The sequence below is a fragment of the Pelophylax lessonae genome (genome assembly GCF_965119305.1).
Source record: "Pelophylax lessonae genome assembly, chromosome: 1".
NCBI lineage: Eukaryota > Metazoa > Chordata > Amphibia > Anura > Ranidae > Pelophylax > Pelophylax lessonae.
Genome location: NC_138768.1, coordinates 79,128,659 through 79,142,110, shown reverse-complemented (window position 1 = coordinate 79,142,110; position 13,452 = coordinate 79,128,659). Strand labels below are relative to the sequence as shown.

General features: G+C 51.9%; 1 protein-coding gene across 1 annotated transcript in view; it reads left to right on the top strand.

Annotated features, from left to right (window-relative positions):
* CPLANE1 (ciliogenesis and planar polarity effector complex subunit 1) overlaps nucleotides 1-13,452 on the top strand; it is a 383,258-nt gene that overhangs the window by 178,993 nt on the left and 190,813 nt on the right. The window lies entirely within an intron of this gene.

Here is a 13,452-nt window from a genome sequence, read left to right as displayed (position 1 = left end):
CTAAACAGTCGCTGTCAGGTGTTTAGAAGGCAATCCTGCCTTCTCCCGGAACTAGCTGAAAGGAGTGTAGCAGTATCCTGAGCTAGGCACCAGGGGTGGAAGACAGGTGTGAGGTAAGTAACTTTTTTTTTTTTTTACAGGTTAATTTTACACCTTCTAATAGTAGATTTGTGACAAGCCCATGCAGTGCATTTCAAGCATGCATTTTACTAAAAGGTCCACTTTAATGATGCTAGGAGTTGTTTTAATCTGGTAAATTTGAGGACATCTGGTGGCTGAAAACAATTACTGTGGAGGACAATACCATATAGGAAGTATGTATTGCCCTCCCGATGGTTCACCCCTCTTTATGACCAGGCAATTTTTTGTGATACGGCACTGCGTTACTTTAACTGACAATTGCGCAGTCATGGAACGCTATACCCAATTACAGTTTATGTCCTTTTCCCCCACAAATAGAGCTTTTTTTTTTAAGGGTATTTGATCACCTCTGCGGTTTTATTTTTTTCGCTATAAACCGAAACAGACCGACAATTTTGAAAAAAAAAAAAAACAATATTTCTCTTACATCCTCTGACAGTCGCCGCCCACTCATACAGTCTTCACTTATGGGTATTGACCTCTTATTCACAGGAGTAAGCTAGGCAGAAGATTTTGTTAGAAACATTCACAAAAAGGCAGGATATGCGGCCAGAGAGAAATAAATAGGATATGCTTCCCCCTGCAAGAAGAATACCTGTGACTACTGAATGCAATATCTTCTGATAATTACTCCTTTTTTATGTGACCAGGAGACTACTTGGGTGTCTGGGAACACCACCTATATAATCACCTGCCTAATCCACTGCATATACTCTAATAAAAAGAAATTGCATATCCTCTCTCCATGGCGGCATTTGAATAATTAACATACCAGTGCATTGGGATCTATACGATATAATAAGGCAATATATATATACCAGGGTTTCTCAACTCCGGTCCTCAGGGCACACTAACAGGCCAGATTTTAAGTATTACCTTGGGGAGATGCAGACTAGAATACTGCAGTCACTGAGCAGCAAATGATATCACCTGTGATGTATTTCAGTTTTCTTGCAAACCTGGCCTGTTAGTGTGCCCTGAGGACCGGAGTTGAGAAACACTGATATATGCCATATAGGAGCTTATAGATACCCCCATGTTACATGCACGAGTATGTCTTATAAAGTTATTATTATTATAAAATGGATACGTAGTCTACGTCTATCGTAAAAATTCCAATCCTTGAATTCCTGTCAGCCCTGTGAGCCCGCACCATTTGGGAACACTAGCTGGTTCTCTGGTCTCTTAAGCCCTGAAGAAGCGAAGTCAAGCGAAACGTGTTGGCTGTACAGGGACCATATCCATCTTTTCTGACTGAGACCCCACTATCCGGTTACCTACCTTGTGTTCTTCAATTTTATCTTTATATTTGTTATATGTGTGTGTGTCTTTAAGGCATGTTTTTTCATGCTTTTTATGCAAATAGAAGTCACTAATAAATATGTATTTTAATTCTATTACTGTGTGGCGGTATATATTTTGACCACCTCATTTGGGCCTTTAAAACCCCACTTTTTTATGTCTATAGTTTTGCATACTACATAGGGGTGTGGCCCACCCTTTACGGCATATCTTTTTTTAATTCACAAAAAGCTTTGCATAGACACACCTATAGAGGGCTGTCCCTCTGGTCCAATACCCCCCTGCTAGCAGCATTCCCAATTCAGTTTGTCTTTTGCCTAGTCCGGAGTAGGCAGGCTTCCCTTAGCTGGGGCTACAGTCTCAGCCTTTTCCTTCTGTTTTCTTATTTTTTTATTTCTGCTAAGTGTGTTTTCTTTACACTGATAGCTTTTTATTTGTTCCTGCACTTAGTTAGTCAAGCTTCGGAAGACTACAGCGTTTGCGGAGCTGGGAATCGGACTGGTTATCCTAGAGCCTTACGGAATCCCAGCCCACCATCGAGCGTTTAGCAGGCTATGCGTACGCCCAGGCTTAGCAAACGACCTGTCCCTGTCCTCAGGGACATAGCCCGCGGAGTGGCTACTTCGCTAGGATGTCTCAACTGCGGTACGCCGCGCGTTGCTAGCGTCCTGTTTGGCTGACGGCACCCCCACCCGGGGTGGGAGGCTTCCCGTCACACAGTGGCACCCACACTTTCACTGGATCGGTGAGTACCATGCTACCCTTCTGTCTATATCTGTCAGGGGGTGTATGTGGGGCCTCTGTTATGGGGATGGCAGTCTGTTTTGGAGTCTGTGATATCCCCCTCATGTCTGTATGTATGGTTCCCGTGTGTCCTTCCAGGTCCCTGCGGGGGAGCTATTGTGGTCATGCCGCGGTGTGGGGGGTCCCGGAGTCCCTTGGTAGTGCTTGTGCAACGTTGGGGTACAGACGTGTGTGGGGGCTGCAGCGGTGTAAAAACCGCGGGGCCGCCATTTTGGTTTTGGGCAGGCTGTTTGGCTTCATGTGAGGGCAGCAGCCTTTTTTTTCCCTGTAGTGGATTGGCGCCCTTTCGGGCGCCATCCTTAGTGTGGCAATGTTTGTTCCCATGTCCTCGGCGGCCATTTTCCCGGAGCCTCCCCATAGACTTACATTGGCAACCATTTTTACCTTGGCTCAGTAACATGATCGGCCTCTAGCGGCGTGACATCATTTCCTCTCTCAGGCATTAAGATCAAGCTGGCAGCACGGTTTGTATGGGGACACTTCTGGGGGGACTTTATGGATTCCCAGGACAGCAAATTCCCCCCAGCTCTGGTGGAGGGTTCAGGTACTCCTGAATCCTCTGCGATGGGCTCCCTTACTGCTGCACTTGCGACTTTAGCATCTAAAGTGGATTTGTTGATGTCTGAGCGGGCTTCTAAGAAAAGGCCCAGGCTTTCTCAATCTTCTGATTCAGAGCTAGATATGGTTGCCATGGACAGTGTACCTCAGTGTGTCTCAGTCCTCTCAGTCGGAAGGGGAGGTGGAGGAGGAGGGGGAGGACTCCCCCTCTGGGTCGGCCAGGGAACGCGTTGCGATGTCTGTGCTCATTAGTTCTGTTAAAGATAAGCTACATTTGGAGGATGAGCCCCACCCGCCGGGTAAGCGGTCTTCCTTTGGGACCCGCAGAACCCAGAAGTCGGTTCAGGTATTTCCCTGTCCCGCGGAGTTTCACAAAACAGTGAACGAACAATGTCGCATTGTAACCACTTAAGCCCCGGAAGATTTTACCCCCTTCCTGACCAGGGGTTTTTTTGCGATTTTTTTTTTTTTTTTTTTTTTTTTTTACTGCGTGACTTTAACGGACAATTGCGCGGTCGTGCGACGCTGTACCTAAACGAATTTCACGTCCTTTTTTTCCCACAAACGGAGCTTTCTTTTGGTGGTATTTGATCACCTGTGCGCTATAAACAAAAAAAGAGTGTAAATTTTGCAAAAATAACAATATTTCTCTGTCGCTCATTGACAGACACAGGACTGATATCTTGATATCCGTAGGGTTATACTGCTCCCTACAGGAGTAGGACACTAGGCAGGAAAAAAGTTCTGGCCACACCTATGGGCAGTCCCAGGGGGTATATCCTCTCTCTCCCTGCATAGGATGTCAGTTTTTTTCTGCCTAGTCAGGAGTAAGGACCTAAGTTCCTTGCTGGGATCTCTGGTCCTGGCAAGCTTTTTTAGATAAATCTTTTTTTAGTTAGCTCTTCCAGTTGTTCCTGTGAGATCTTCAAGCAATTATGTCGGATCTGGGCGACGGGCTGGATGTTGAGATCCAGTGGTCACCCCAGCCGGCCTACGAGCGCGTGCAGGCCCTAGATCCGCGCTGGGTCGGCCGCGACATAGTCCCGCTGGATGGGGACTGGCCCGCGGGTTAAACGTCCCGCCGAGTCGCATACGACCGGTCGACGGCCGAGTCGCAGCGTCTCCTTTGGCCGACACCCCCCCCCCCCCCCCCCCACTGGGCGGTGAGGGGTTTTGTCTGGAGTGGCGCCCGCTCTGTTCCGGTATGGTGAGTAAATGTTTCCCCCCTGCTCCCCTGGGACGGTCGGACCCACACTAATCTGGGTTCCCCTCTGTTCCCCTGTGCACCCTCCCCCTGTGGTGTCCCTCTCCCCCCTCCCTTCCCCCCTACGGGGGGTGTTTGTGTGTGTGTGTGTGTGGGGTGGCTAGCCGTTCATGCAAGCCGCTAAGGGGGCGGGGGGTGGGGGGATCCCGAGTGCGGACAGCTGTTGTGCGGGGGGTTTCCTCCCTGGCTTCCCAGGGCCTACCTGCCGATCGATCATCTGTTAGTAGATGTGGGGACCCCCTTTCCTACCGCAGCGCGCGGGGCTGCCATTTGTTTGGAGTCCCTCATGTGGCTCATGGGGGCGGCCATCTTGGTACACCCAGCTCCTTTTGTTTGCAGAGCTGGGCAGCTGTTGGAGTTACTGAGGGCGTGTGAGGGGGCGAAGCCCCTCCCTAGACCCGGGAAGATCGCTCCACAGGACTTCCTTGTCTGGTGCATTGTGTGGTGAGCCTTTTGGGGGTCTCTCTCTGCGGGGGTCTTGAGGCACGCAGTCTCATTGAGGGGCGCTGTAGCGCTGGGTGACATTTCTAAAAAAAAAATAGTTTTTTTTTTTTTTTTTTCAATTTTGTCATACTTTGCTGACGGGTTCCCCTGGTGTTACCATGGACCCTGCTGCACATGTGTCACCACCTGATCCCCTCGAGGTGGCTGCAGGGCCCTCTGATTCTCCGCTCACCATTGATGCGCTTCGGCGGTCCTGGAGTCATTTGTGTCCCGGGTGGAGGTGGCCTGTCAGGGACGGGGGGCTAAAAAGCGACCCCCGCCTACCCCTGTCTTGTCTGATGCCTCAGATTCTGATCCTGAGCCAGTCGCTGCTGCTGCGGGCTCCTCCTCTGGGGCTGCTGTCTCGCACCCCGTCTCCTCTGATAGTGAGGATGACCTCTCTGCCTCCGCCATAGCGCAAGACAAGGCACTAGTGGACGCACTGATTGTGTCTGTCCGGAAGACCCTAAAACTGGAGGTTGCACCTGCGGATGCAGCTCATACGGAAGTTGCCTTTGGCACTCGCAAGCCCTCCAGGGTGGCGAAGGTGTTTCCCTTTCCCAAATGCTTTGACGATATCATTAAGAAGGAGTGGGTCCGTCCAAAATGACCCCCAGGGATGCCCAAACGGATTGCTAGGCACTACCCGTTTGAAGAGTCCCTCCTTAAAGAATGGACGGTGCCACCTTCGGTGGATCCGCCGGTTTCCTACCATTGCTCTGGTTTCACAGACGTTGACGAAATGGGCCAAGCTGTTACGCCATGATCTGGAGGGGAGAAGTCTCCCCCCCTGCCGTGGCGGAGTTGCTGGAGCAAATGGTGCAGGGGCTACAGTTTGTTTGTGACGCTGCACTGGACGCTGCTCCATTGCTGGGGCGTGTGTCGATCTCGACGGTGGTCCTCCGGCACATGATATGGTTGAAGTGCTGGTCGGCGGATCAGGCTTCCAAAAAAGCCTTGACTGATCTTCCTTTTCAGGGGGATCGCCTGTTTGGTGCTACCTTGGATGAGATTATCAAGGATCTCACTGGGGGCAAGAGCACCTTTCTACCACAGGCTAATAAGGGTAAGGAACCTCGTTGCAGACAGGGACCTTCCTTTTCAGCTCACAAGAAGTTTTTTCGCTCTTCCGGGGCGGGCGACAAGGCAAAGCCCCCCTGGGGGGTTTCAAGAGACCCTGGTCTGGTAAGCAAAAATACGGTCCTTCGAGACCTGAGGATAAGACCGCTTCAGCCTGAAGGTGCGCCCCCACCCATATCAGGGGTGGGGGGTGTCTTCGCCGGTTCCCGGACCCGTGGCTCTCCAGGATTCAAGACAAATGGGTTCACGAGGTCATACGGTCGGGATACAAGATCGAGTTTCGATCACTTCCACCGGTGCGGTTCTTCCCTTCCAGTATGCGACTGTCCCCGAATCGCCTAACGGCTCTGTTGGGGGCAGTGCAGGACTTGATGCAACAAGGAGTGGAGTCCATTCGCACAGTGGTGGCCTCCCGGCATCAGGGGGATTTTCTGGCGTCCATAGACATCAAGGATGCCTATCTTCATACTCCCATTTACACAGGACACCAGCGGTTTCTGCGCTTTGCTGTGGGAGAGGACCATTATCAGATTGTGGCATTACCCTTTGGTCTCGCTTCTGCTCCCCGGGTTTTCACAAAGGTTTTGGCCTCAGTTCTGGTGCTGTTGTGGCAGCGGGGCATATCGGTCCTGGGCTACCTGGACGACCTCCTCCTCGATACGGAGTCTCCGCAGGCTCAGTTTCATACGCGGACTCTCCAAAAGGAGATTCTTCTCAAATGGAACCGGAATCCCGATTCCCTGGAAAATCGGATCCGGCTGAGCGAGGGGACCAGGGAGTCTCTGGCTGCTCAGGGGCTCTGGTCCCTGGAAGAATCCAGGTGGCCGATAAATGTGTTGGAACTGAGAGCGATCAGGTTTTGCCTGGTTCACTGGATCGAGCATCTTCAGGGCTACCCGGTTTGGATTCAGTCGGACAATGCCACGCCATGGCTTATGTCCATCACCAGGGGGGCACCAAGAGTGTTCTGGCGGCCGTAGAAGTGGCCGGCATTCTTCATTGGGGGGAACGGTTTGGCAGGCCGACTTTCTCAGCCATCAGACCTTGGATCAAGGGGAATGGTCTCTTCATCCAGAGGTGTTTCACCAGTTGTGCCTTCATTGGGGCACCCCGGACGTGGATCTGTTGGCATCTCGGCTCAACAGGAAGGTGCAGCCCGCTTCCACGATCCTCGGGTGGACGCCGCAGACGCGCTGGTTGCTCCGTGGGGGCAGTATCAGCTGCTGTATGCCTTTCCTCCTCTCAAGTTGCTGCCGAAACTTCTTCCCAGGATAGAGGCGGAGGGAATTCCAGTCATCCTTGTGGCTCCGGACTGGCCTCGTCGGGCCTGGTACGCCGACTTGGTCGCGGACGCTCCTTGGCGACTTCCTCTCAGGGAGGATCTGCTGTCTCAGGGACCGATCTTCCATCCTGCTTTACGATCGCTGGCTTTGACGGCTTGGCTGTTGAGAGCCAGGTGCTGAAGGACAGGGGTTTGTCTGTTTCAGTTATTCCTACTCTGATTAAAGCGAGGAAAGCGACTTCCAGAAAGATCTATCATCACACATGGAAGTTTTATATCGCGTGGTGTGAGTCCCTCGGGGTTCCTCCACGTTTTTACTCGGTGGCTCGGAGATTGGCCTTCCTGCAACGGGGGGTTGAGCAGAAGCTAGCCTTGAGCACTATCAAGGGTCAGGTTTCAGCATTGGCGATCTTCTTCCAGAGGGCACTGGCTACTCATTCTTTGGTGCGGAACTTCATCCAGGGGGTGCGGCACCTGGCTCCTCCGGTGCGCGCGCCCTTGCTGCCCTGGGATCTTAATTTGGTGTTGTCGGTTCTCCAGAAACCTCCCCTTGAAAATATTAGGGAGATTCCCTTGCTTACCTTATCCCAGAAGGTGGCCTTTTTGGTGGCTATCACTTCTGCATGCAGGGTGTCAGAACTGGCTGCTTTGTCCTGTCATTCCCCCTATCTGGTGGTTCATAGGGATAAGGTGGTTCTTCGTCCGAATCCATTCTTCCTTCCTAAGGTGATTTCCGACTTTCACTTGAATGAGGATATTGTGTTACCTTTCCTGTGTCCTAAGCCCAGTCATCCTCGGGAGTTTGCGTTACACTCCTTGGATGTGGTTCTGGCGATCAGGGTGTACTTGGCTATTACTGACTCTTTTCGTAAAGCTGATTCACTTTTTGTGATCACGGATGGCCCTGGAAAGGGGTTGCCTGCGTCTGCCACGACTGTCTCCAGATGGATCAGACAGACGGTGGTGCAGGCTTATTCTATTAAGGGTCGGGTTCCTCTGTTCCCTGTTAAAGCGGAGTTCCACCCAAAAGTGGAAGTTCCGCTTTAGGTATTCTAACCCCCTGACATGCCACATTTGGCATGTCATTTTTTTGTGGGGGAGCGGGTACCCAGTTTTGACAGGTACACGCTCCCACTTCCGCTCGGAGCGCCGCGGTACCCTGAACGGAAGTTCTCCACTCCCCCTCCCTCCCTGCAATCTTCTGGGACATGTCAGAGGTCCCTGAAGATTGGCGGCTAATCAAGACGCGCAGCGCGACTCGTGCATGCGCAGTGGGTACCCGGCTGTGAAGCCGCAAACTGTCACAGCCGGGTGCCCACAGCAGTGATGCCGGTGCTGCCGAGACCAGAGGGAGAGGATCGAGGCTTCGGGGGGCCGCATCGCTGGACCGTTGGACAGGTGAGTGAAAAGGCTGGAACTCCGCTTTAAGGCGCACTCTACTCTGGCTCGTAGTGCTTCCTGGGCCTTCCGCCATCAGGCGTCGGTGCTTCAGGTTTGCAAGGCGGCTACCTGGTCGTCGGTTCATACCTTTACAAAAGGTTGATGTGCTGGCATCGGCGGATGCCTCTTTTGGCCACAAGGTTTTGCAGGCCGCTGTTTGAGGGGTCTACCTCGGGGGTTTTGTTTTTTCAGGTGGGTCTCATCTGCTTGGTTCAATGAGTCCTCTGTTCTTCTGGTTGGCTCTGTTTTGGCCTTCTGGCTTGGATTTTATTTCTATTATCCCACCCCTCATTTATGGCACTGCTTTGGGACGTCCCTACGGATATCAAGATATCAGTCCTGCGTCTGTCAATGAGCGACAGAGAAAACTGGATTTTTGACTTACCGAAAAATCCTTTTCTCTTAAGCTCATTGACAGACGCAGTACCCGCCCCTCTATTTTGAGTTGGGTTGGTATGAGTCTCTGACACTGCTTTGTTACATATCTGACATCCTATGCAGGGAGAGAGAGGATATACCCCCTGGGACTGCCCATAGGTGTGGCCAGAACTTTTTTCCTGCCTAGTGTCCTATTCCTGTAGGGGGCAGTATAACCCTACGGATATCAAGATATAAGTCCTGCGTCTGTCAATGAGCTTAAGAGAAAAGGATTTTACGGTAAGTCAAAAATCCAGTTTTTTCACTTTTTTTATATGAAATTCCCCCCCAAAAAAATGTAAAAATCTAAATTTTTTTTACATTTTCGGCCAATTTGTTTTATGCTACATATGTTTGGTAAAAAAAAAAATCGCAAAAAGCGTATTTTGATTGGTTTGCGCAAAAGTTATCGCGTTTACTAACAAAGGGAAAGATTTTTGTCATTTTTGGTGTTTTTTTTTTTTTTTTAACGAGTAATGGCGGCGATCTGCGATTTTTTTTTTTTTTTTTTTTTTTTTTTTTGCGGTACTGCGACATTGCGGCGGACAGATTGGACCCTTGACTGACATTTTTGACACTTTTGGGGGTACCAGTGACATTACTGCAGTAATCAGTGCTATACATATGTACTTTTACTGTAAAAATGACACTGGCAGGGAAGGGGTTAACTGTATTGGAGAGGGAGGGGTTAAGTGTGTCCTAGGGGCGTGTTTCTAACTGTGATGGGACATGTCTTTTATTGTAAAAACAGAGATCAACGGTTCTACATAGTAGAACCGTCTGATCTCCATTTTTACACAGGGGAGAATGATAGGCGGCTTGTTTACATAAGCCGCCCGCCTTTCTCCCGCTCTACCGACGATCGTAGTGTGACCTGCGGACATCGGGTCCGCCGGTCACACGCGCGGACTCCTCTGTGAACGAGCCGGGGCGGGCGCGTGCCTCAGCGGGCGCGCGCTCGCCCGCTATTGGCTCAAAAGCCGGTCCCAGGCTAGCGACGTAGATCTACGTCACTCTGCCTGGCCGGGGCTGACTGCCGCAGTAAATATACTGTGCACAGTCGGCAAGCTGTTAAAGTGCAATTTTGTGGTGCCTAAGCGGTTCCAGTACCGTTATCCTTTTGCGTCTCTGACGGAGTCACGCTGGTCTGTGGCCCCTAAGGTGGACCACACGGTATCCAGGTTAAACAAGGCCACTCTGATGCCCACGGAGGATTCTCCGGCGTTTAGGGACCCGGCTGATAGACGGGTGGAATCTCTTACCCCCCAGCTCCTATATGGTGGCGGTTATCTTGCTGAAACTCGTGTTCGCCTCAGTTATGGTCTCTCAGGCTGTGGTGAAGTGGACTAAGGTGCTCAGGCGCACCCTTGTGGCTGATTCTGCCCCTCCTGCTACTCTGGAGTTGGTGGACCAAATTATTTAGACTGTTTTATACCTGTGTGACGCGACCTTGGATGAGGCCCCTTTAGTTTCACGCTTATCTGCAGTCGCAGTGATAATCCGTTGCATTGTGTGGTTGAAAAGCTGGTCGGCTGACCAGACTTCCAGGAAGACGGTATCTGACATCCCTTATGCAGGGAATCGCCTTTTTGGAGACTCCCTGGAAGAGTTGGTTAAGGGGTTCACTGGGGGTAAAAGCACGCTGCTGCCCCATGTGTCCTAGGGTAAGTTTTTCCGTGTTAAGCGGGGCCCTTCCTTTAAACCTAACCAGGGGTCCTTTCATGCCTTTAAGGCACATGACAAGGGCAAATCCTTCAAGGCCTCTGGTGGCCAGAAGAAGCCTTGACAGGGCAAGTCAAAAGCCGCCCACTCTAACACGGCGACCCAGTCCGCCTCAACCTGATGGGGCGCCCTCACCCATTTCAGGGGTGGGGGGACATCTGCGCTGTTTTCCCGAACCTTGGCTGGCCAAAATTCAGGACAGGTGGGTTCAGGAACCCATTCGGTCGGGGTACAAGATCGAATTTCGATTACGCCCAGCAGACAGATTCTTTCCCTCAAATCTTCATTTGACCCCAGATCATGTCTAAGATCTCCAACGGGTGGTTCAGGATCTCCTCGCCCAGGGGGTGATCGTCCCGGTGCCACATCGGGGCAGATTTCGGGGTTTTTACTCGAATCTGTTCATGGTGCCCAGAAAGGAGGGCAAAGTGCGTCCAATTCTGGACTTAAAGTTTCTGAACTGCTTCGTGCGGGTTCAAAAGTTCCACATGGAATCCATTCGATCTGTGGTGGCCTCCCTGAGCCCGGGACATTTCCTGGCGTCTATCGACCTCAAGAATGCGTATTTACACATTCCCATTTTCGAGGGTCATCAGAGGTACCTCCGATTCGCAATCGCGGAGGATCACGATCAGTTCGTGGCATTGCCTTTTGGTCTCGCTTTGGCTCCAAGGGTATTTACCAAAGTGTTAGCTCCGGTCCTGGCCCTGTTGCGGGCGCAGGGGATTGCAATCCTGGGGTATCTGGACGATCTCCTATTAAGGTCGAGTTCCAACCACGGTTCAGATGCTTCAGGAGTTCAGGTGGACCATCAATTTTCAAAGTCGACATTGTCTCCTTCTGTTCGACTCCCTTACCTGGGGATGGTTCTGGACTCTGCCCAAGCAAAAGTCTTCCTGCCGGAGGACAAACTCCGGACTCTACAGAACGAGGTCAGGTTCCTCAGGGACAAGAACTCCTCATCGCTCAGGACCTGCATGTGGCCCCTGGGGTTGATGGTGTCTGCCTTTGAGGCGATACCATTTGCACAGTTCCACACACGATCTCTGCAAGCGGAGATTCTGGCCAGGTGGGACAGGCATCCTCTTTCCTTGGAAAGGAGGATCTCTTTGAGCCCCCAAGTCAGAACAGATCTTCTGTGGTGGCTCCGGTCTCCGGCTCTGACGGATGGGAAATCCTTCCGTCCGTTTTTATGGACAGTGATCACCACGGATGCCAGCCTGTCGGGCTGGGGTGGTGTTCTGGGCACTTTGTCTGCCCAGGGCACTTGATCGGAGGAGGAATCCTCTCTGCCGATAAATGTGTTGGAACTGAGAGCGATCAAACTATGTTTGCTCCGTTGGTCGGATCATCTTCAGGGCCACCCTGTGTGGGTGCAGACGGATAACACCACTGCAGTGGCGTACACCAATCACCAAGGGGCACCAGGAGCGCCCGGGCGGCCAAAGAAGTGGCCGAGATTCTGTCTTGGGCCGAGACGCAGATCTCTGCGCTTTCGGTAGTTCACATTCCGGGTGTGGAAAACTGGCAGGCCGACTATCTGAGTCGCCAGACCCTGGACCAGGGGGAATGGTCCCTACACCCGGAGGTGTTTCAGATGCTGTGTGCGCGATGGGGATCCCTGGACGTGGATCTGTTTGCGTCTCTTCTAAACAACAAGGTGGGAAGGTTCGTGGCAAGAACACACGATCCTCTGGCAGCCACCTCGGATGCGGTGGTGCCTTGGAATCAGTGTCGCCTGATTTTTGCCTCCCCCCAATCCAGTTGTCACAGTTCCTTCGCAGGTTGGTCTCGGAACCGAGGTTGGTGATCCTGCTGGCCCTGGACTGGCCGCGCCGGTCTTGGTACACGGACATCATGCAAATGGTCGTCGAGCCTCCCTCGTGGCTCCCCTTACGAGACGATCTGCTGTCCCAGGGGCCGATCTTCCATCCTGCTTTACAGTCGCTGGCTTTGGCGGCGTGGCTGTTGAAAGCCAGGTCTTGAAAGACCGGGGTCTCTCGTCGGCGGTCATTCCTACCTTGCTTAAGGCTAGGAAGGCCTCGTCCAGTAAGATTTATTATGGTACCTGGAAGGCTTACTTCGCCTGGTGCGAATCGCAGGGTTTCCATCCTCGCTCCTTTTCGGTGGGGAGGTTGTTAGCCTTCCTGCAATCCGGTGTGGACCAACGTCTTGCGCTGACCACTATTAAGGGTCAGTTATGTGCGCTGGCCATTCTTTTCCAGCGCCCCTTGGCATCAAATTCCTTGATCCGCACTTTTATTCAAGGGGTACGTCATCTGGCCCCCCCTCAGAGGGCGCCCTTACCCCCTTGGGACTTGAATTTAGTTCTGTCCATTTTGCAACGTCCTCCCTTTGAGAACATCCGGGAGATTCCTCTGCCGGCGCTATCACGAAAAGTCGCCTTTCTGGTGGCGATCACATCTGCTCGCAGAGTGTCGGAGTTGGCGGCCCTATCTTGCCGCTCCCCCTACCTGGTTGTTCATAGGGATAAGGTGGTCTTGCGACCTCATCAATAATTTCTTCCGAAGGTGGTGTCTGAATTCCATCTCTATGAGGACATTGTCTTACCTTCGCTGTGTGCAAATCCTAAGATTCCTTAGGAGTTTGCCTTGCATTCTTTGGATGTTGTCAGGGCAATCAGGGTTTACCTGTCTACCGAATCCTTCAGAAAGTCGGATTCTCTTTTTGTCTTTCCTGATTGACCTCAGAAGCATATGGCTGTGTCTGCGGCAACCATTTTTAAATGGATCAGACAGGCGATTGTACAGGCTTATTCGCTTAGGGAACGGGTTCCGCCCTTCCCTGTCACGACACACTCTACCAGAGCGATGAGTGCGTCTTGGGCCTTCCGCCATCAGGCGTCGGTGTCCCAGGTGTGCAAAGCGGCCACCTGGTCGTCCGTGCACACCTTTACAAAATTTTACAAACTTGATGTTTTGGCATCGGCAGATGCCTC